Source organism: Cimex lectularius, unplaced genomic scaffold (genome assembly GCF_000648675.2).
Source record: "Cimex lectularius strain Harlan isolate CLEC.00 unplaced genomic scaffold, Clec_2.1 scaffold142, whole genome shotgun sequence".
NCBI lineage: Eukaryota > Metazoa > Arthropoda > Insecta > Hemiptera > Cimicidae > Cimex > Cimex lectularius.
The window spans coordinates 662,433-688,495 of NW_019392729.1; the positions used below are offsets into that span (position 1 = coordinate 662,433).

The window sequence follows — 26,063 nt, forward strand, 5'->3', positions numbered from 1 at the left end:
TTTTTATGACAAGTTCCAATTCTATCTAGAAAAAATTCGTTTCTGTTTCGGCAGAGTGTTGTGCAAACTTCGTAACGATGATCTTTTAGCGGACGTTTAATGAATAAGGAAAAAACGTGAGCATTTTTACCTTTCCTATTGCCTTTTGGTGATCAGCAACAGTCTATTTACAACTGAACGATTCTCTGCAAGCTCTGGGATTTTCTTCGACCATATCTCGCAGACCATCATCGTCTAGTGAATAAATCATTCCCCTACCTTCTTTGTCATTAAGGCTAAAGTCTCTCTCTCGAATTTTTTTTAAGCCTTCTGAACTCACAGAAAATATCGTCCCAGACTTCATTAATGTTTCGGGCCGTTTGGGCACCGTTACGACCAATTTTAAACTCGTAAAACGAAATTACGCGGAAATCACGAGTTGACATCTTAGAAAAGACTGAATTATTCGAAAATAACGAAATGCTATTGACGTAAACAAACTTTGTTTGGAAAAGGATTAAAACGTATAGACATTCGTACAAAAAAAATCATCAAACGTAAACCATTTATTATATAGAGTATAATGGTTAATTGAAAAAATTACTTCACTATTTTCCGGACAACCCAATAGTACTTTACTGATACTCATCTCGTGTTTCTTAGTGTATATTGCAAAAGGAATGCGTCTATTAGCGTGACTATGCAGTGGAAAAGGGCCGATGGCGGAATATTGCGTACCTCATTGACCCTCAATTAGATAAGGTACATTATATATGTGTATAAGTTGATTGTGGACTATCGCGACTATTTCACCACCCCAACTGAATGAATGGCATGTAAATAAGAAGGATCTATTTAAGAGTCAGCGAGAGAGTGAATGGGTTTGGACTGAGAGACTGATTGCGTTGGGGTTGAAATGACAGGGACGTTGTTTTACATGGGACAAATAGTGGATTTGTAGCGGTCCGTTGCAATCTGACCAATGTTAACGGGGCTTGAATTTAATTAGCATTCAGTGCAATTTGCATTACAGACGTGTTTCATAATTTCTTTATTTTTACAATCTGATACAGATAATATATGTTGCTGAATTTCAAATTGTAAACGATTGTTGTATATATGATTTTAAAGAATTTTTAGTTTAATGATTTTGAAATTAAAAATCGCTTTCCTATAATTCAAGTTTTCAAATTAATTTTAATTAAACTATATCAAAGAAATTTGTTTATTTTCACTTTTTAAATTTTTCACAGGGGTTCTCAGTCCGACGGCCGTGAATTTAACTTAAAACCTTGAAGAGCATGTAATTGTATTACTTACTTATTTAATAATCGGTGCGGCAGTCCTTAGAGCAGGACCTGGACTTCTTCAATAAGTGTGTGGTGTTTAGTTAATGATTATATGGAGATCGTGATACGGTCTGGTGTGACGTAGGTTTAGAAAAACATTTTCTTTTTCATGCCAACGTTTCGATGTTTATTGAGATCATCTTCAGGGCTCAAAGTGTTTGTTCGTGCGAAGATATGTCATTATTGACGTGTTGAGTGTGCACATCTACCCAGAAAACAAACACTTTAAGCCCTAAAGATGATCTCAATAAAAATTGAAAAAATAAAGTTTTTAGTTGACCTAAAAAAGACAATGTCACGAGCGGAATTCGATCCCACGATCTTTGGCTAGATGCGCTACCACTTGAGCTATGTTACCTCGATCCACTCGACAATAACCTTCCATCTCAACCCCACCTTTTGAATTTTCCCTCCTTTTTGCCATTTTTCAAATGTCGTGTAAATAATCTATTTGATTCTCGGCGAAAAATGAAATGGCGACGGAGAGCTTTAGTGAAGATATACTTCATTTAAAATTATTAAATTCACTAGTTTCGTGGTCTGCTTGACCAATTAACACATTTGAATTAATTACGGTTTTTAGTTGAGATAAAAAAGCCAGTGTCACGAGCGGGATTCGAACCCTCGACATGCCTCCGTGTTCGTGAATTTTTTTGGGGAATTTTTTTAATTTAATTTCTTCGACAAGCTGTCCTTGTTGACTCTCAACAAAAATAAACATCAAACGAACGTTTTATTTGCTCGAGGAGTGGTGAAAATTATTGTCATACATTTTTCGATCAATACATTTTACATATTTTCTGGATGGAAGACAAATATTTTGAATAAAAAGAAATGAAATAACGTGTCCGACAACTTAGTCAATGATTATTTTTATCTCACTATCACTAAATAATCAATAATTAACAGTCACTATATACCAAATATCTTAGTCAATAAAGAAACGTTTAATTCAATTTATTTTAATTAATTAAGGGTTTTAGTTGAGATGAAAAAAAGTTAATGGCACGAGCGGGATTCGAACCCATGATCTTCAGTTAGATACGCCGCTGCTCTACCACCTGACCTATCGTGACCTCGATCACTCATGAGCTCTAGTCTGTCGCGACCTTTGATTTTTAAAATGTATGTGTCGTCCCTTTTACGTCTATGATTTGATATGACCCTACTCTTTTGTAGGATAATTTTGAGGCAATATTCTTTTGTTTGTCCGAGAAAACGTAATTTTTTAAAATAACCAAATCTCCTACTTGAAATTTAACAAATTTGTGGCTTTCGTTATGCTTGCCTAAGTAAATGCAGCGTCCTTATTTTTAACGGCCTGTGCCCAAAGTTTCGAGATTTTGTTAGGTGGTACCAATTAGTTAACCAGCAGGATGAGTTCGCGGCCTAGAAATAGTTATGCGGGAGAGTATTTTGTCAATAATTTACGGCAGAATTAAAAGCTATTTGATCCTTTTGTAAGTGTAGTTCCCAGTCTATATGCTCAATCCCGTAATAAGAAATTAAAATATTTTTTAGATTCTTAATCACTCTTAGTGTTTTTGATGGGTAGGATAATGCCTAATCAAATAATCAATATTAATCCTCTTGTTTAACATTGACAGGTTGAATTTATTCCTACAGGCTACAGGAAAATTGGTATCATAAGGTATGATATGTAAATAGCTGGAAAACGTGAAAAGTAAAATTAGAGACCCTTAAGTACAAGTTTTTTCAACCTGCATGTTTCTGCAAGGTGTATTTCCTGTCACCTGTAGGGTCTTTTCTAAAATTAAAGTTTCAGAAGGCTCCTCATGTATCGGTACTATACTAAAGATATCATCGTATAATAAGAAATGGATATTTGTTTTTTAATTTCGATTCCTTCCTGTTTTTAATTTAGTTGTTGAATGCGAATTTTTATTTTTGTACTTGACTTTTCTCGTCGAGAACATTGTTGATTCATATCGGTCGGTCTTGTCGTTTTTGATTAAAGGGGACATTTTAAATCTCTGTTCCTTTTAGAGATTTCCTTCCTTATTTGTCTTCTTATTCTGATACTCTTTGATAAACCCTGGTTTACCTTCCTTGCCGTTTCTTTAATCTTCCACAGCGTTTCAAAACCTATGATTTTTTTCATTTATTTTCTAATAAACTTGGCTTCTTATTATAGTTTAATAAAGTATATTTTTTATTACTCACAGTGAAGATCTTAACTGTAATTTTCTTTTAAAATGAGATCATTTTTCGAGATAACTTTAAACATAAGTATTCATAAATTTAAACATAAGGTTAACATTGTCATCAAACAGTCGGTTAATTATCTCATATAATTCATGATTGTATTTCATGTAATGAGATGTTAGAACAATAAATATTTTTTAAACATTGTTTTACCTTTGTAGAAACCGTATATGTTTGTTTATAAAATTACAATTTCATGTTATAAACTGCTCAAAATTGACTATGGATATTTGTAATTTATTTTTTTTTTGTTAATTTTAATTAAATTAATCGATATATTTTTGTTAGTTTGATAAAACAAAATAGAAGATACAAACCAAAAACGAACAAATTATGTAAAGAAACACCTTTTTTCGTCTTTTCTCCATTTTAATCAAATTGTAATCTCTTTAACCATCATCTCTCGGAAAGACATCATCTTGAACCACAAGTTGGCAATATTAGTGTGAGAAAGAATTAACGAGGCAAGTGGATATTGCAGAGGCATATGGCGTTTCTCAGCCTGATTCCGAGAGACTTGAAGTGCCAACAGAAGGCCTGTTGGAGAATCTCAGGGCATTATGACGCTAAGTGAAGACATAAATATTGTCATTGTTGCAAGATGGAACCTTTTCCATACCGCCCGCCAGATCCTAAATGTTTTGACCAAGATTCGTAATGTTTTGTGGGAATTTCCCCTTGCATTGTATGCCCATTTGAGAGGACCTGCAGTAACAGCCCGATACCAGGAACTCAGGAGAATATGGTGCAGCGAGCGCCTAAAAGAGAATACCAACTGGAAAGCTGTTATGTTTAGTGATGAGTCACGTTTCTGTCAGTAGTGATAGCAAGGCGCCGAAGAGTATACCGAGAACAGGGGATACGTATGATGTCGTGCTCCCTTCTATACAATTTGGCGCTGTAATGAGCTGGGATTCACACTGGAGACTAACTCGACTCCATATTGTTGAAGGCGACCCCACGGCAATCCGTCATGCCCAAATCATCGAGGAATACTTCTCAAACCAGGGGCCTCGTTGCCAGGGATTTTCGATTTCTGGATGACAATGCCAGACCTCATAGTGGCAGAGTTTGTTTATCAGATTACCCCTTCTTTTCTTTGCATGATAAACTTAAATTTTCCGCAATGCTGGGCGTAGCGATTGGTCGAACCAAAAATAAAGCTATAGCAGTCTTTCAAGGCGTTGTTGTTTGGGTTTTCTTTTGTGTTAAATTGTAAGATGCCAGAAGTTAATAAAAAGGAAAATTAATCAACTCTTTCATTCAAAATGCTATCTATGCACTCGAAAAGTACTAACAAATGACACGCTTCAATTCGTGCCGACATACCTAATTTATATCCTAACAGTCTACAACTTTGTAGGATAGTTATTCAGAAATCGTGAGATGCGGTCTGGTGTGATGTAGGTTTCAGAAAAACATTTTCTCTGTCGTGCCAACGTTTCGATCTTTATTGAGATCATCTTCAGGGCCTGGGATTTACAAACATTGTTTACATTTAACAAATACATTTAGGATGTGGAAAAGAGAATTTATACAATGCAAAATATATTTTTTTTATATTCAATCTAAATATTTCTACTCACTCAAAGTGTTTGTCTTCTATGTAATTGTGCCATTCTTGGGTCGTGTTGAGAGTGCCAGTGAGATTTTGCTGTTTTATGTTTATATACGTTGGATGTTGAAGGGGTGGGGAAGGAAGTCGGTATAGAAAAAACATTTTTGTACAAGGCGTTGGCTTCTTTGTGGTGAAAAGAGCCGACGAAGGGAAAAAATATGTTGGTAATGGTTCGGCCAGATTATCCTTTCAGGATTATATAGAAAGGGGTAAATAGGAAAAGGAAAGCTAAATTATTGGACAATTAGACTATGTGAAATGTATTTGATGTGTGGAATGTAATGTAATGATATATGTATGTTATCTATATTGTATTTGGTTAATGATATTGGCGTAGCTACGACTGAGTTTATATGTATCTGCTCTGTAATTGATGCTGTTTTTATCTCTGTTGATATAAACCATTTCTAAGAAAACATTTATACTTGTTTTGTTCTGTGGGTAATATTTTTGGATTTTTGAAGTCGGAATTTCGTTGGTGTTCAAAATGGTGGGTAGCGAGTGCTGTGGGATTTTTCTTAGGTTCTTTGTAATCATAGATATGTTGCTTTACTCTCTTGTCCAGATATTGGGATATAAGACCGATGTACGTTGCCGGACAATTTAAACAGTTGATTTTGTAGATTACCTCAGATTTATTTGTTATTGGTGTGGGATCTTTAATTTTGGAAAAAAGTGTTTCAATTGTTTTATAATTTTTGAAAGCTATTTTGAAGTTATCGGACGAGAGAAATGTGTTTAATTTATGTGATAGGCCTTGAATAAATGGCATGGAAATGTATGCTGGTTTGTTTTTAGTTGATAGACTTAATGTAGTATTATTAGTAATAGTGGATTAGTTACTGTTGAGTTGTAGTTGTTGATTATTCTGTTAATAATGTATTTAGGGTAGAGATTAATGGAGGATCTGTTTGTATATCTTTATGTTCTTGTAGTGAAATGATTCATGGCTTACGGTAATCATTCTGTGAAGTAACCCTTTGGCCGTGTTTATTATTGTATGAAGAGGATTGTGAGATGTAAAGTTGAGGTAGCGATCTGTGTTTCTTGGTTTTTGATACCAATCTGTGATTAATGTGCCATCTGGTTATTTTATTACACCACACATTTATAGGATAGAGGATGTATCTATTATGAACTAGAGTTTAAGGACAAGTAAGAAATTAACAAAATAAATGTATTGTTCTTGTTTAATTAATAAGAATAAAATATACGTAAACAAAACACAGCTGCTCAATTCGTGGCTGCCATGTTGGTTACCTACGCTCTAACGGATAGCAAAGTGACTACATTTTGGACCTAATATCTAACATTTACCTTGGCCTGTTAGGTCGCGCGATGTTAACTAGGCGATTCTTACAAATCTACGTCATCATTTTTCTCGGTCTAACAGGACCTGAGTTAACACAAAGATCGGGAATACCCTTAATGTTTGGAAAAGCTGATAATTTCCTATCTGCTTCTTCCTCCGTTCCCTCCAGACCTCAATCCTACTGATCACATGTGGGATGCGTTGCAGAGAAAGCTTTTCGAGCGACGTCCAACGTTGCAACATCTATGAAATGAATTTTTTTTATAAAATTAGTGAATACCGGATCAACAGTATGCCTAGCAGGTGCACAGAGGTTTCAGCTAACAGAGGTCATTGTTCCCGGATTAATTTTTAAAAAATTATTCCGTCCAATAAACAAAATTTTGAAAGTAAAACCTTATTTCGTTATTTTTAAAAATCCCGTAATTAAATTATATATAAATAATAATTTCTAATATATGTAGTTCAATGCAAGTTTTATTAAAAATAAAATAAAAATGATAGGGAAAGTAAATAAATACAGTTGCCAATATCTCTATTCAGTTTTGTGCAGTTTGTTTTGAAGAAATATGGAAATGTGTGATTTTGCCTTTTTGAGGGCCGTAAACTCTTCGAACATATTAACATGTAATAAATGGATAAAGGTAAGAAATATTTGGTTGCAGACAGCTCATTTGATCACCCGCAATGCGGCGAGCCTTCTAATCGGATAGAAAGATCCCAAGGATTATTGGCCTCTCTTCTTGGCTAATCCGTTTAGCGCTTTCCTCGGTGACAATTTTTTCGACATGCCTCCGTGTTCCTGAATTTCTTTTTGGTATTTTTTTATTTAATTTCTTCGACAAGCTGTCCTTGTTGACTCTCGACAAAAATAAACATCAAACGAACGTTTTATTTGCTCGATGAGTGGTGAAAATTGTTGTCGTTCATTATTCGATCAATACATTTTACATACTTTCTGGATGGAAAACAAATATTTTGGATAAAAAGGAATGTAATAACATGTCCGACATCTTAGTCAAAGAGTATTTTTTATCTCACGATCGCTAAATAATCATTAATTAACTGTCACTAAATACCAAACATCTTAGTCAATGGAGAAACGTTTAATTTAATTTCTTTCAATTACCTAAGGTTTTTAGTTGAGATAAAAAAATCAATGTCACGAGCGGGAGTCGAACCCACGATCTTCGGCTAGATACGCCGCTGCTCTACCACTTAAGCTATCGTGACCTCGATCCACTCGGACAAAAAATTCCCATCCCAACCCACCTTTTTTGAATTTTCCTTCCTTTTTGCCATATTTTTATCTCAACTAAAAACCTTAATGAATTGAACATAATAATTGGTCAAGCGGACCACGAAAACTAGTTAGTTTAATTTAATCCCGAAAGATATTTGTATGTTGTTCAAATTCCTTTCTATTGTCGGTACTTGTCACGAACAATGTTGGGCTTTTTAAGGTCAATTGAATACCAATGATATTTTCCTAAACAACATTTATTGATTATTAATGAAACATGCAAACATTATGCATGTTTACAATAATTAATGATTACAATTTATTAAGGTTTTTAGTTGAGATGAAAAAAAGTTAATGGCACGAGCGGGATTCGAATTTAATTGGTTGAGATAGGAAGTTGATGTCCGAGTGGATCGAGGTCACGTTAGCTCAAGTGGTAGAGCAGCGGCGTATCTAGCCGTAGATCGTGGGTTCGAATCCCGCTCGTGCCATTAACTTTTTTTCATCTCAACTAAAACCCTTAATTAATTGTAATGATTTAATTGGTCAAGCGGACCACGAAATTAGGGAATTGTGGATGATATTACTCATGAGAAATAAATGTGTTTTTTCACACCTAAACTTTTAAGCTTGTTTTTATTAATTGTTTATTTTTTATTGTTTATTTGTTTATATTTATTTATTGTTTTTCTTAACATTTGAAAAAACGAGCTGTTATCTATGAGACTCGTTAACACGTGTATAAAACGGCTTGCAAAAATTTGTTTTGTTTTTTCTTTTATGGCCATGTATGGCTTTGGAACTTTGGAATTAGTATAAGTGTAAATTTTGCTTTTTAACTCTCTGGACATTCTGAGTTTCCCTGTTCCTTGCAAATCAAGAATGTTCAAAGAACAACAAGAAAAAGGGGGCGTCGGTGGCGTCAAGGTTTACTCTTAGACATGGCGCTCATCACTGTAAGGTAATGGTCCCGGGTTCGAATCCAAGGGCCCTGACATACTTACATATGCGCTTTTTTTCCAAAAACACCGGCACCCTGAGGGTTTATAAGACCTTTTTATATGAAAAAAAAAATATGGCTAACACGGGGACCCTATTAAAATGGCGCGTATCCAAACTACTGTGAGTACTCCAATCCCTACAAACGACCGACTGAAAATTCAAATAAAACTAATACCGAAGCAAAATATACGAAATCTTCATTAAAGACGTAGTGAATACTCATTCACTAACAAAAATTTTAGAAACCGTAGGAGGCGAATTTCTTGATTATAAAAAACACAAAAAATTCGCTAAAACTACTCGCAAACAAACCACAAACCGACAGACAATTTAGATAATTTTTGGGAAAAAAACCCAAACTGAATTTCGTACCTATCAACTACAAGAAGAAAAAAATAAAATTCACGTTATACGATAAAATCCGCTCAATTTAGGCAATTATAAAACAAATGGAAATGCAAGAAAAACCCTCAACTGTGCATCGAGTGGATTTTCATTTATTCAGTTTTAAATTCAATTTTATCCCGATTACGCGAAGATTTTTAAACAAATACACCTTAAATTCGCAAATCAATTTGGAAGTGCGAGTTTCAAAATAATTTCCTACCATTTTTCTTTGAACGGAGATAGGTCATCAATTGTCTAACGAGGATGAAACCACCGGGAGAAAACACAATGGCCTCATTTAAATGAGGCCAACATTTGTTTAGCATTCGGCCGAAGAAAGAAGGATTGCATTTCTTTCACTTTCAGCCCATTTGTTATTGTATATATTAATTATTTCCGGAGTAGGCCGAGCTCTATCATATGTCAATATCCGGTCGGCGTTTGATTTACTGGATTACGTGTCATTGCAAACATAGACAACCATCGCATTTAATATCTTATTAACTTTAACTGCAAAGCATGATTTTCTATTATCTAGGGTATAAACGGATAATCAGTTAATAAATTATATTATTCTGTTAAGAAAAAAAAGGTTTTGATCTCTTGAGCCAACGTTTTTGAACATTTACCCCGTTCAACCTCATACACTCTACATTCACTTGAATTTAAAAAAAACTATTTGTCAAAAAATAATTGTTATTGCTATTCAAAGAGAAAATATTGTCAAAACTACTACTCGCACCATTGCGTGAAAGTTTCCCTAAATTATTCGAAGTACAAATTTTTATGTATGTTATTTGCTGTGATTTTCGGTGCCATGGGAAACGTTTGAGGTATGTAAACTGTTTATATAATTAAGACAGATTGTTCTCCGAGTAATGATGTCGAGCGTTGGCCGAATAATCCCGTCAGGTAATTCTCACTAGAGTTATTTGTATAAATTATGATTTGTCGTGTTCTGTCAACATTTGCCTTTAGTGTTCATTTCAATTTTTAATGCCACGTTGAACGAAGTTTGAACATTTTCCAAGGATAAATGTTCAAAAAAATTTTTTGTAAAGTGTGTCTATCCAGTGTTGTTTCCCAATCCGCACCATTATCCATAGAAGTACAGTAGTTTTTAAATATATATACTTTTTATGTGTGGTTGGTGATTAGTGACCGTTAATTGATATTTATTTAGAAATTGTGAGATGCGGTCTGGTGTGATGTAGGTTTCAGAAAAACATTTTCTTTATCGTGCCAACGTTTCGATCTTTATTGAGATCATCTTCAGGGCCTGGGATTTACAACAGCAGTCGGAATAGTCTGACCGTCGTCGAACTCGTAAGAATTGTCCTCTAAGGAAGGATGCGTCTAGAAAAACCTAGTCATTTTACGATCAAATGATGAAAATATGTGAGCTTCAACGCGAATTACATTTCAGGTGGAGGGAGGGCGAAAGCAATATTGGTGGTCTGAAAGGAGAGTGAAAGAATTAATTTTATGGATCAATTGTTTTAGGAGAATCTCGTTATGTTTCGTTATTTGTTTGACAAAAGAAGGAATGGGCTAATTAGACGGTTAGAAGTTGCATTCTGGTCGGGTTTGTTTAAGAAAAAAGATTATGGTTGAGTATTTTCAGAGCGAAGGAAAACTTTTTATTGTTGTATCTCAATCAGATAATAACAATACTTTAAATTATAAATACATAAATTTCAAATCTAGAAGAAGTTACTTTATTTTGGTAAGTTTATTTTAGATTTTACCTATTCAGATTGTATGAATTTTTAATTTTTTTATTCATCCTAATGTCACTTTTTATGAGAGAAAATATATATTAACTGATTGTAAATGATAAGGCATTTATGGTGCCGAATCTCAGCGAGTCAGGCGTATTTGCCGGCGAGGCTTATTCGTTCTCCTGCGCTTCCTGGCGCCGATCATTTTTCTTTTTTGGCGCTGTTTTTCAAAATATGTGAAATAGTGTTTTAAACAATAAAATCCCTGGTACAATGACAGTAAAAAACATATTGTAACCTTTTTATTACATTCTTTCCTGAAATTGTGTTAAATTATATTCCATAATAAGAATGATTGTTGAATACTTTTTAAAAGGATCGTTCCTACTCACAGTAAGTTGTTTTGCAACGATCCGGATTTCGAGCCTTTTAGCTCATCATCAGGTTGAAGGACTTCTACAACCACGTCTCTCGACATGAATTGCCAAAGTGAACCGCTGATACCTCCGCCAACGTGACGTTCAAATTATCAGCTGATTTTTTTGATGACGCTCAATTTGAACGTGCGAAACGCGGAAATTATAACACAAATAAATATTAGAATAATAAATACTTAATATTACTATAAATTACTATAAAAATAATAACAATTAAAATAATTAGATTAATTATTTGGATGTTTGATATTATTTATGTACATATTTAAAATGGGAGGTAGATCAAAATCTGTTATATTATTAATGCATTTATCACCATGTTCAATTTTACATTTTTTAATTTCAAATTTCTCAAACCAATCTAGTTCTTTCCCTTTGTTGAAACTATGTAACACTCTTGTATTTAAATTTGAATTGAAATTATGTTTTGTTTCTTTTAGATGGTCCTTAAATCCGAAAATTTGCTCGATTTGGAAAATGATTGTTGTTCTGCCTTCATTCATTTTACTGAATGAACAGTCTTTCAAGGCCAGCCTTCATAAAAATATCTTTATAAACAATCTTATTATTTATTGTATTTTTAATGTTGAATATATAATTTTTCATTAGAGTTTTGACCAATTTTGAGAAATAAGAACTGAAAATGGGTTAAAAATTTTGACAATTTTAAAATTGAAATTTAATTAAAAAAATGGTAAAGATATTGGCCCCACATTGATATTAAGGGCAATTAATTACGTGTCCTGTCAATTGTTTGGCCCTTATGATTTGTAATATTGCTGTTATCTCTGGCTTTACAAGCTGCAACAGTTGCTGCTGCATTTAGATAGGGCCCCTGCAGATATCCATGTTATTCTCCTTCCCCGGAGACTCCAGCACGTTAAATTTAATTACTGCTATTGTTTCACGCGCCCTCCCCTGCCTGAACAGGAGCGCGTCGAATATCTTTGCTGTGATCTCCATTGTTATTAACTGTAATATCGAGTCTAGAACTTCTAAACGAAAATGAAACTTTTCGATAATTAAAAACAGATTTCTGCCTGATTACGACGAAATTAATAAGGCCCTGAAAGGTCCGAATTGATTTCTAATCGATGAAGTTAGGAAAGTTGTAAATATTTGCCAATAAAGTTTATTCTGATACATCGTTAAACATTAATGTTTTTGGAGATCGGACGTCCCCTTTCTTTAATTTTGCCACATGTTTTTAGTAGAACGATCTTTGGCCCATTTCCAGCATGTCGAGAGATATTTGTGGAAACAAAGTTCAGATAGACCAAAACGTTAAAACTTTAAAAAGCCTTTACAGAAGATGTTTTAACTATTGTTCCGCTAAGAAATAAATAAAGCTGATGAGCAAACATCAATAAAATGTTGGGAAGGAATTAATAATGATTATGAAATTCACTCGAACGAAAATCCCCTTTGAACGAGAGAATTACTCCAATTGAATCACGAAACAAAAGGAATCGTTGTTAACGGAAGGGTAAATATTGTTGCAATAATTGTACAATGCCATTTCTATTAAATATTGAATATCTCGTTATTTCATCCATTATTCAAGAAGTTTAATCATCACTACATTTACATTTTTGTGATTGTCACTGATGAACGATATAGTAAGGTAGCGTTCATTAAGGTAAAATTACCTATTAGTATCAATATAAAAACAATTAGATCATCACAAACAAAAAAATTAAATAAAAGGCGACAATTAAAAAATAATTAGAAGCTATCACAAAAATGCCTTTATTTAATGCCATTTACATATTTATGCAATATATATCCCGTTTAGTTTCGGATAATATTTGTAAGAACCGAATTCCATTGAATATTTCCACTTTTGGATTATCTATTCATTTATAATGAACCCATAGTGTTAATACTTATTATGATTATACTATTATTTCTTTAGAATTTTAGATTGTCTCACTTCTACTAACTCAATTTCAGAATTAAGATTTTTTAAAGATTGTTAAAACTTAAATAGAGCAAGCAAAGTTCCGGTTATACTATTTTGCACGATTGGCGCGTTATGTGGGTTTAGCATAGTCTTAGCTGAATATGTAACTGTGTTACGCTTTAAAAATGTGAACCATCTTGTTAAATTATTTTGTAAATTTTGTATTATCACTTGTGTTATGGTATTAATTCTATTTGTGTTAGATCATGAATTTCAATAACAGGGCTTCCTATTAGCGAAACGATTTGTATAATATTGAAGGAAAATATGGAACTATTTGGTCAAAATGGAACCGACGTAGAAAAAAAAATTTAATCGTTCTTATATAAGGTTACAACATAAAATCTACTTCAATACAGTTCCGTAATATTTTCAGAAAATTAAATCTTTACTAAAGTCTGATGAATGAATTTCTTGGAATTATTGTTTTGGTTTGTTACGATTCATCCATAAGTGTTTCAGTTTTACGACATCTTCAGTGAGGAAATCAGCAGAATATTAGTGACTGTCCTTCAGTTTAACATAACTTCAGGTACTGGTAGATCAACCAATTATAAAAATGTTAAAAAGTGTAATATCTTTATATCTTGCTTGTTACACGCAAGTTTTCTTTATATTTCAGTTAAAACTGAAATTTATTTTAATAGTATGTTTTACTTAGTGAACATATACTAAAACACTTGTCAAATCCTTCCACATCGATAGTTATTTAAATTTTATAAAACAAGTTTAATTCCTGTTTCGCCCACTAGTGTGCAAATTGGTCTCTTACCTTCACTATTTTTCGTGGTCCGCTTGACCAATTAATAACATTCAATTAATTAAGGTTTTAAGTTGAGATAAAAAGTCAGTGTCACAAGTGGGATTCGAACCCACCCATTTTTCAGTTTTTTTTTTCAAAATAGTGAAATTAATGAATTAAATTGAAGTAGACTTCACGAAAGCTCTCCGTGGCCATATCATTTGTCGCCGAGAATCCAATCCGATTACACGACATTTTTAAAATGGCAAAAAGGAGGGCAAATTCAAAAGGTGTGGTTGAGATGGTAAGTTAGTGTCCGAGTGGATCGAGGTCACGATAGCTCAAGTGGTAGAGCAGCGGCGTATCAAGCAGAAGATCGTGGGTTCGAATCCCTCTCGTGACACTGAATTTTTTATCTCAACTTGAAACCTTAATTAATTTTGTCTCTTACCGTTCGATTCTCATCAATCGGCCCAAACAGCTCACACATTCAGGTTATTCTTGACAATGGGGGTTTCTTCTAAAAAGCCAATAACAGTTATCTGTTATTTTTTAAATCTTGTGCACTTTATTTCAATTTATAATTTAACGTTTTATGTTTTTTTGTGCTCCTTTCGTTACATTTGTAATAATGACACACATTAAAAATCTCATCTTTGCTGATTTGTACACTCAATTGAATTTTTTATTATTTACCTGCTTTTAAATGATGTTATCTTTAAGATTTTCCTATTTTAAAATTTAGCCAGTTTCAAAAAAGAAAATTTAAATGATACCCAACTAGTCTTATTCATAGAACGCTGATAGAAACACCATTTAAAAACTAAAAAATATCGGAAAGAAAGAGACCATACTTGAGTATATATTTAAAAAATCACTAACACGTATATTCAAATAGTTATTAAACTAATTCATTTATATAATCCAATCAACAATGTAATTAATATTTTTATAAGGCATTGGTTGAAATAAAAAAGTCAATGTCAGCCGAGGGTCGCGGGTTCGAATCCTGCTCGTGATACTGACTTTTTTATCTAAACCAAATATTAGTTAATTGAAAAACGTTGTTCGGTCAATCGGACCACGAACTATAATGAATTTGATAAATTTTATGTTCACCCCAAGACACTTTTCATCATTATTTGTTTGCTGTATTGCAAATTAAAGTACGTTTCCAGGAGATGTGTGTTTTTTCCATTTAGACCCGTTACCGAACTGGTGATGATATCAACGCTAAATTTGCCGTTGCCTTTTCGTTCTGTTCCATTAATTAAAACTCGAACGAAATGAAACCAACCGGACTGCGTGTTTCTCGGACGGACGGCGTAACTCATTTGTGTTGTCAAATGGGATACGGGTTTCCAGAAAAAGGTTGTTTTTTTCATTTCTATCTGCGTGGAAGTTTGGTTTAGTCAGATTATCAAACTTCTATCAATTCAAACGAAAATAATTTAATGATACTCTTATCTTTGCTCTTAAAAATTGTTATTTTCTTTATAATTTGCAAGTCATAATTTTATTGGTGTAATTCTAATTGAAAGTCATTGGCATTATCAGGTCGATAAATGGGTCAAAATGAAGATTTACGATACCAAAATACAGCCCTAGTACAAACACCATAAACATTTTTATGATTTTTTTTATAAGGTCAGGATGGTACAACGAGTTAAAATACGTATCAGAGGATGTTCTCCTAAATAATATCTCCACCGGTTGAGGATACAATTGCAATAACCTTACTTAATTACAACTTACACTTTATTAGTTCATTTTAGCAAAACAATAGGGATATGTTATTGTTAACACAGGGTTTTATAAAGGTTCAGCGATGGTATGAGTTTTACCTGCTGGGTAGTCGATAGTCTATCAAATAACAAGCTTTGAACAGATTTACGTGGGTTTTTAATGAAGGACTGAAAAGCAGCCTGTTTCCTGAGCTTTGTCATGAGAAAATCAATTTGTTTCTCCCGGCGTTCTGGGTGTGAACCCTCAAAATGACGAATGAACCACTGATCTGTTTCGAAGGACTTTCGCGCAAATCACGCACTAAGCTTAACCCTCGTCAGCCTCTATAAATCCCAAATCAAAGTAGCTGTAGTGGTACTTAGGCTTTTTAGATATTCCACTTCCACTAACTATTTGACCTGTTCAGAGACTTATAGAATTTGAGCGTGGTGGATCCTGCTGAGGAGCTACATTAATATTAGCCTCATCAATTCCAATTCGGCGCTTTCCAGGCTGTGCTCTCTCAGTGATCCTGACTTAAGCCACCGATCCATATTTATGTGCGCAAATATATTCTTAAAATGAGTAAACAAAAAAAATTTTTTTTTGTTGAGTACAGTATCGGCCTTTATGAAAAATAGTAAAGTAAAGAGATCAAGGATGAAGCCGTGCAGGTAAAAAACCAAGTTGTTTTTCTGCTGTTATTCCTGTTGCTGACAACACCCTGATCTCCTTACTATAAAAAAGTCTCATTTTCGGTATTCTTTGTTATTTGTTTTTTAATTTTATTTATTTATTTGACGTTTATTTTTGTAATTATTATTTTTCTCGATGTCAGTCGCGGACCACAAATTGAGAAACCTCTGGCATAAGCATTTAATGATCTTAAGTATGCAGTTACCTTACCTTTGTAGTCACTGTTATTCTTCATAACTATGGACATATCTCGGGTAGATATCACCTTCTCCTGTACGGTCCCAGTTATGCGCGTTTTTCAACGTTTGCTTTTACGTTCTGCGCACAGGGTTTGCAACGTATATCGGGGGAGTATGGCTGATCTTCAATCATGTCAGAATAATTATTCCATTTCACTATTTTTCATGGTCCCCTTGACAAATTAATATCTTTCAATTAATTAAGGTTTTTAGTTGAGGTTAAAAAGTCACAGTCACGAGCGGGATTCGAACCCACGATCTTCGGCTAGATACGCCGCTGCTCTACCACGTGTGCTTTCGTGACCTCGATCCACTCGGACACTCGAGGTCACGATAGCTCAAGTGATAGTGTAGCGGCGTATCTAGCTGAAGATTGTGGGTTCGAATCCCGCTCGTGACACTGACTTTTTTATCTCAACTAAAAACCTTAATTAATTATTCCATTTACTATTTGGGATATGTTTTCCCAAATTAATCAGTTTGAATAGAACTTTTAACGATTTTTCCCAAAAGGAGCATAAATAAATAATTGTAAATTTAGATGGCAGTTTTATAAAATATACTAAGAAGATAACGATGAGCTAGATTATCGACCTGCTGGAAACATGAAGTTTCTTCGGAGGATCTACGGAATTAAATAAAATTAAAAAGGCTCTTCAAGCACAAGGTTGGGGATGTAGGTATTGCTTATAAGTAGAATAACAACCTAAATATATTACATGCAAATCTAAAAAGAAAAGAACCAATCGGATCACTTTGCAATGTGGTCTATTAGGTGTGTGTGGTGAATGCAATGTCAACTATGTAGGTCAAACAAAGCAAAAATTGTCTGCACGGTTGAACCAACACAGGTTGCATTGCGACAATAAGAAAAAGATATCGGGACTTGCTACCCATGCGTTAAACAGTAATCACTTTTTCAAGTTCGACTCCCCGAAAATCTTGTCCTGGGAGTCGAACTTGGAAAGGAGATTACTGACCGAAAAAGTATATATCACCCCAAATACTTGTAATCTACAAACCGATAGGTTGGGATCCATTTCGGCCTCCTAAACGAATACAAAAATTCAAAGCAAACAGGGAAATGAGAACGTCGCCCTAGTGGCGGAATCTATTAACCAGGGGAGAAAAAACGAGTTTATCCTTTAGCCTTTGTTCCTCTCGTCGAAGAGGGTTTGTTTCTTGTTTTTGATCTGTGATAGTATTGTATAGTAATTTAAATATAAGTTAAGTTAATTGTGTGTGTGTGTGTGTGTGTGTGTATAGATACACGTATATGTGTGTGTGTGTGTGTATNATTACTAGTTTTTTTAGTCTTTTATGAGGTAACCTTTTCTCGACCACGTTTTTTAATTTTTAATTTTTATTGTACTTTTAGTTGTAATTTTTAATTATTAATTTATTAAATTTAAATAATGTTTAGATGCTGAGCCCCAAAAAAACGTAATGTACTTCTGTGCCCAAAAACGCCATGTCTTTTTATTTTCCCATTAATGTTTAAGTAAGATATTTCAATTTTTGTGCAATTTTTTTTTCATGTTTTTAATTTTTTTTTTTTTAATATGATAATAAAAGAGGCCCTGAGGATGACAGTATAAAAACTGTCGAAAGCTCGGCGAAAACCGAAAGGAAGTTTTTCTCTGTGTTGACCTCTTCCGTAGATCCTCCGAAAAAACTTTGTACTAAGCAGAATTCGTCAGTATTAGTAGATATTAATTTGATAATTAATTAGTAACGAGAAAGCAACTTTTTCTACATGAAATTTTAAAAGCAAAAAAGAAATACACTGACAGATACACATCAAATTGGGACCAAAGACACGAAACAGAAATAAAAGCAGTTGGTAAAGTAATAGCCAACTATTCGAAACGGACGACCAAAGGTCTTTAAAAGTAACAAGCTCTCTCATTTTTCTCAACAAGTGCAATTTATGTTTGGATATTGGTAGACATGTAGACCGGACGTTGCTGTTTAATCGACCGTAGGAGTTTACAGGAATGAATCAATTTTCTGAACCTACAGCTTAAGGAATGAAAGTGTCTGATATGCTTTCTTCAACTGCTTATAAAAGCATATTTTTCAGGAAAACATTAGGATGAATCATTAGGTTTGTGCGGCCTATCGACAACCTTTCACCGTATATTGAGTTTTAATGAAAAGATCCATAATAAATAATGATTTCGTTTCATTCATCAGGTCGTAGGCTGGGAGTAAAGGCTAAAAATCTTTTTCATGCGGCAATATATCTAAAAGGGGTAATAGACTGCCACACGTAGTACACTTATTGACGGACTATAACTCACTGCGGAAGACGGAAGAAATCTAACCGACTTATTCTTCGTTTCTCGCCCCTTCGCCAACAATTAGTTAAACGTTTCAGTTGTGGGAATAACGTTATTCGTAGCGCAGGTGGTTCTCGGAGTGGCGTCGTCCCATTAATAGATTTTCGATCTTATCACAAGCGGGTGATTCCCAGAGAGTAAAGTAGCAACGTGGGAGTTCTCTCTCTTTGCTTCCGATAAATGGCTCCCTGTAGTCTCGATTTCTTCGGGGCAATTGCTCCATGTTTTCGGCTCGTTTGTCTTCCACGGGAACGCAGGAAAAAATAACACTTCCACGAGATCTATTCGGGTAGATAATTAAAATAGAACCTCGATTATTTTGCAGTCAAACACATGGCAACTTTATCGCATCTATTCAAAATTACTTCAAACAAAACAAATGTAAATTGATGCTAAATGTGAAGATTTTTTAAATTAAAATACACGTACTTAATTAAAAATATTAATTACCACATGTCTTAACAAGAAAAATATGTATTGGGTTCAAGTATTGATCTATTGTACCATTACTTATGCATTTCTTTTTCCTGCTTTTTTTCATCTTCATCAATAATGTAAGCGTTAATTATACATAATTCGAGTTCATTATTAAACGTTTAGCTAGATTAATGAAAAACAAATTCATCACTTTATCCCTTTACAAAAGTAAATAACTCGTATTTTTTATATTTTCTTTATTATGTGCGGCCATTTTGTATAACCACTAAACTTATGGAGCTTGGGTGGCCTTGGTTTAGGCGTTGACACGGTGTTCATCACTTTTCTTTAGAAAACTGAAGTATTGTGCCAACCATCTGACCCTGAACTCTCGTAAGAGAGGGCACACCACCACATAATACTACCAGTCCTCTATTTCTCTTCTATTATTATCTTATGATTCTTCCTTCTTGAAGGTGGGATAATAGGTCATCTCAAAAAACCACACCCAATTTTTATCCACACGTTTCGGATTTATTTTAATCCTCCCTCAGGTGAGTTAACGCCTGTACACATAACAAATATATATATATATTTTTTTTTATCAACATGGTAATCATTGTTTCTTCACTACTTACAATGGTTAAAAAAGTGGTCGTCAGTTTCTAGTCTGAATAAGTACCACACTGACTCTTTTTTCAAATAAATTGTTATAAAATATTAATGACGGACGACCACTTTTTTAACCATTGTAAGTAATGAAGAAACAATGATAACCATGTTGATATAAAAATGTAAAAAAAATATATATATATTTGTTCTGTGTACAGGCGTTAACTCACCTGAGGAAGGATTACAATAAATCCGAAACGTTGTGGATAAAAACTGGTTGTGGTTTTTTGAGATGACCTATTCCACCTTCAAGAGGGAAGAATCATAAGATTAACTGTTGAAGTCGAAATATAAGAAAACATCTTCTATTATACATAGAATATTAACGTCTTTCTTCAGAACTTGATTATTCAGAAATCGTGAGATGCGGTCTGGTGTGATGTAGGTTTCAGAAAAACCTTTTCCTTATAGTGCCAACGTTTCGATCTTTATTGAGCTCTGAAACCAACATCACACCAGACCGCGTCTCACGATTTCCGAATAATCATAGACTAACGATCACTAATCACCACACATTTCTTCAGAACGGTTGATATTATAATTCAAACTCAATAATCGTCCCCTAAGTTTAATAATTACACTCATAAAACTATTGTTATTGGAAATTATTAGAAATATAACGATTATCCCCTAGCTATGAATTCAGATCCCCATACAAACTATGGAGAAGAGATTGTTAAGCTTTTTGCTTTTGACTATTTGTAAATTCTTGCTCAACTTCTTCCAATAGCAAATTTACTTGTCCCTTATTGAAATAATCAAACGTTTCAAGCTGCAGACTATCACAAGTACTCTTTTTAGCACATTATATTGTTTCGAACTACCTCTCTGGCAAAACTGTTCGGCAATCTCAATTCCGTTCAATGATAGAACTTCAATCTTTTTACTCCACTATTTATCATTTCTATGACAAAATATTTCCAATGTAGTTGTAGTACAAATGGAGAGCATAAATAAAAACCGGAGCTAAGCGTGTTTCTAACTCTATAATTAAAAATTTGGTGTATTATATGGGAGTCCAGTACTCCTTTAATGAAAAATAGTAAGTACTTATCGACTGCATCAAAACGTAAAAATAAGGAAACTTGGGCTGCATAGAAAATTATAGAGCTGGAAACTGGGTAAAAAATTCTAATTTAACCGAGAAAGGAACATTATTTTTATTAAAATATTTTTAAAAGTAGACATAATTTCACTAATTTCGTGGTCCGCTTGACCGATTAATATATTATAATTAATTAAGGTTTTTAGTTGAGATAAAAAAGTCAATGGCACGAGCGGGATTCGAACCCACGTTCTTCGGCTCCGCTGCTCTACCTGCGTATCTAGCTCGTTCCATTGACTTTTTTATCTCAACTAAAAACCTTTATTAATTATAGTAGACATAATGCTAAACTTGCCTAACACAATGTCTGGCCAAAATGGGATTTGAATGAAAGTATTGATGTTAAAATTACCTCCAGATATTTATATTCATTAACTGACGCAAATAAAGTTCCAGTGTTCAGACCTAACAAGCCTACCTGTATTAAGGAAAACCATAATAGAATAAAACTGCAAACCGTAAAACAACCATATTTGAAATGTAACCCCATTCGTTTTTGACCAAATAACAATCCATATTTATCTCTTGAGTTTATGACACAGATTGTTTTGAATATGCTTTATGCCTATTAACTAGAATATGCAAGTAGATTATGTTTTTTTAGGGAACAGTACGGGTCGACAATTCCACGGGAGATGGTGAGAATCGAACCCACGACAGCGGTGTTTGCGATAGGAGGCGACAGTACTAATTTGCACGTTAAAAGCACAAATATTTTGAAAAAGGACGCACAAATTTGTCAAACGATATACATTCTTTGATCTCATTCACATTTGAGTTTAAATTACCAGATACAACACGAGCAACCGGACATAACATATATGCTTTCTTCAACTGCTTATAAAAGCATATTTTTCAGGAAAACATTAGGATTAATCATTAGGTTTGTTCGGCCTATTGACAACCTTTCACCGACAGACAAAGCACGATATCAAGAGCCATCAATACACCATATATATGATTATAATGAAATGTAGATACAAGTATCACAAATTCACCTATAAAACCTGATGTTCCTGGAAGACCACATGATATACGTTATATAATCAAAAGTTATACGTTATATAAGGTCATGTAATTCATTAAAGCTTTCAAAACATGGAAACTGTGTATTTTAAAATATGATGAAATGTTTGTTGCTACTTAATTTGGTAGACTTAAAAGTCATCGGTTGTCTTTAACTTTAATTATTACTTATATCCGGTTAGTCAAAACATGGTCCAAATTTGAAATGGAATTTGCATTTCGTTAGCAACGACAACTCGAGGACTCGACAGTACACAGCGGACACTCGATTTCAACAGGGGACCAATTTCTCTATTTTAAACTGGATATACAGCACTACATTTGTTTATTTGTTCTAACCTCCAACAATATATTTCACCGTTAGAATCATTGCTATTTACCGAGAGATTACCAGATATTAAATTTAATTACCTTCTCTCTAAATAAAAACAAAGAGTAAGATCATCTTAGTTACAGAGTCAAATGTCTTTCATAAAGGATTGTGTTTTGTAAGAAGCTTAGTGCGGGGAATCGGCCTAAACCGAACTCCCCATTGTTTTCGGCGGGTTGAGAAAACGCCATCCTGTTTTGTTTATTACAGATTCTAAGCAGACGGTTCAAGATGATCAAAAGCTAGTAATGAAACTTTATTGATCCCGTAAAGAATATAGTTCATCAAGCTGTATCCTTAGACAGGGTGTCCCAGTTCCTTCTGACGAAACTCAGGTAATCGATTCTACTCTTCGTTTGGAGCAAAAAATGTTCAGGAGAAAATTTTCGCAAAGTTCTCTATTTTTAAAATATTCGTCAATTTAAGTTTTTTCAACTTTTCATTACCGTACCACATAAAAACGCTTACAACATCCAAAATGTTGAGACTACAATAAATCCAATTACACCATTTGAAAGAACGCTAAATTTGCTATCAGATACTTCTATTTGCAATAATCTGAATTACATAAAATGTTAGCCAATATCAGTTGGAACATGTCAAAATTACAAAATTTTGGCCATGATTGCACGTTCTACTGAGGTTACAAAAAAATACCTACAACTTGTCAAATTTCACAAAAGCTTCTAATATCTTTTACGTTGATATATCCAGGTTTTTAAATAACGTTCTAGTAGAGTTGAAAAATAACAATTGAATGTTCGAAAACGTGAGCTAAGGTAAATTTGAAGGGGGGATAGAAATAAATCAATTAGAACTCGCTTTGTAAAATAAAAATGACACTTGTTTGACCGGTTGAATGAAAAATGCCGGATGGGATCGAAGTTTAACTGATATTGTTTAACATTTTATCATTCAGATTACTGCAAATAGAAGTATCTTACAGCAAGGTAGTGAAAAGTTGAAAAAAACCTAAATTGACGAATATCTTCAAAATAGAGAACTTTCCGAAAATTTTCCCCTGAGCATTTTTGCTCCAAACGAAGAGTAGAATCGATTCCCTGAGTTTCGTCAGAAGGAACTGGGACACCCTGTATATAATATAACATAATGTCCGAAACGCTGATTAAAATTACTGCCCAACTCCTCCACGGATTTTCGTTCCTCAAGGCTCAAACGAAAGCCCTGACTCAAAGTTTATTTGAAAAATTATCAAAAGTATAAATTATTAATCGTGAGTAAGTTAAATAAGTAATTGATATATGGTGAGTGGTGGGGCTGGCGAAAGGAATTTAAACTTCGTAAATCAACCGTCGTCCGTTTTGTATGTTTCTCAGCCTTGGAATTTCATTTACAGTACTTTCCCGTTCTAATATTGTTAAAATGTTAACATTAGTACTGAAAGGTACTGTACTGTAACTGCTACAATGATTTTATTTCACTCCGAGAACCACACATTAGTTTGGAGTTAAAACCTATTCCTTAATTGTTCAACTGAACGATATACGGAATTACAATAGCGAACGGCATTTGCCACTTTTTCAGCAGCAAGGGAAAAGACAAAAAAGACCAGAAGATGGTCCTTACTGTCTTAAAGTACAAGGGCAGACTCACCGAAACATATAAGATTTATTGACACCTGAGGGTGACAATTCCGCCATACAGTCAATTATATTTTAACGTTATATTTTATAGACTCCTCCAATGCTGAGGATCGTTCAGGAAGCCCAGTGATTAAAAAACTAAACCGCGCAGTTTTGACAGCTCTTGGTCATATTTTACGCTTCAACTTGCATTTTGTTGACTGTGTCCCAACCGATCTGCGTAAATGTAAAACCTACAGTAGAAGAAATAACACGAGTTTTCATTCAGAAGGAAAACCGCCAGGTCAACGACACATCGGTTGCAACATCGTCAAAGTGGTGCAAAATTCATTTCTGTTTTAAGCCCTCATTATGATCCCATGTTATACTCACTGGTCTAACTCTGTCGTGAGCCAAGATTGGGCCCCAAACTGTCCTGTTACAGCATAAAGGTACCAGACACTTTTGTACGGAAATATATGTCTAGGTCCGACAAAAAATCGCTTTGACTGTTTACATACTGATAGAAATAACTAGAAATTTATATCATGGATATTTATAAGACAGTTCTCAAAATGCGAAACTTGGAATAAATAACGACTCGTTTACATACAAGATACATTTTTATGTGAACTTGAATCCTGTGTACTTGTATATTTCTTTCATTATTATGACAGTTGATTTTATCACCGAAACGCAGAACTTCGGTCTGTGTCATTATTTTAAAGATGAAAAGGAAGTAAAAACGTTCTAGGTTGGTTGGAGAGTGGGTTCTGAGACGTGAAAAAAGTCGTTGTCCACTATCAATAAATGTATGAGCTCAGTATTGAGGATCCAGTTCAATTTTCAAATTTTTGTGTGGTGTTTAGTGACCGTTAGTTAATGATTGATTCTGTGTAATTGTGCCATCCTTGCGTGTTGAGAGTGTCAGTGATATATTGCTGTTTTATAGTTATACACGTTTGATTTTGAAGGAATGGGGAAAGAGTCGGGATAGAAAGACATTTTTATATGAGGAATCGGCTTCTTTGATATGAAAGGAGCCGACAATGGGAAAAAATGGGTAATGGTTTGGCCTGATTATCCTATCAGGATTATATAGACGGGGATAATTAGGGAAAGTAAAGCCAAATTGTCATATCTATTTGTTACAGGTGTGGGATTTTTAATTTGGTAGCTTGCTTTGTAGTTCGGTCGATTATGTGTTTGTGTGTTGTGGTTAGTGACCGTTAATCGATAATTATTCAGAAATCGTGAGATGCGGTCTGGTGTGATAGTAGAAATACTTTGATTGAATATAAAAAATATATTTTGCATTGTATAAAATCACTTTTCAACATTCTAAATGTATTTCTTAAATGTAAACAATGTTTGTAAATCCCAGAGGCCCTGACGATGATCTCAATAAAGATCGAAACGTTGGCACGATAAAGAATATATTTTTCTGAAACCTACATCATACCAGACGGCATCTCACGATTTCTGAATAATTATCGATTCACGGTCACTAACCACAACACACAAACACATAATCAACCGAACTACAAAGCAAGCTACCAAATTTAGAAAAGCTATTAGTGTAACAACAACAACTTGTTGTAGCTTTTAGCACTAGTAATTTTTAGTATCTTGTAAGTAGGTACTACGATTAAATAAAAATTCTAATTTTAAATTTATTTTATTTTAGATTTAAACCACTCTTTTTTGACACTTATGTTTACGCGACACTTACTGCAATGGCAGAAAAGTAGAGGAATGGCCAACTTTTGCGACACGTGTAGAACGCGGTTGAACTTGCAACTAAATGGTTTTCTATTGGTACAGAAGTATCGACACAAATAGCTAATGGTTGAAATGTAAATCTCTTTCGCAAATTCTTCACTGTTTACATTAACCACGGTTTCTGTCC

The 26,063-nt window shown here is 33.9% G+C and overlaps 1 protein-coding gene across 2 annotated transcripts in view; it reads left to right on the forward strand.

Moving 5' to 3' along the window:
- LOC106666991 (neuroligin-1-like) overlaps positions 1-26,063 on the forward strand; it is a 641,234-nt gene that overhangs the window by 546,261 nt on the left and 68,910 nt on the right. The gene's annotated exons all lie outside the window — the stretch shown is intronic.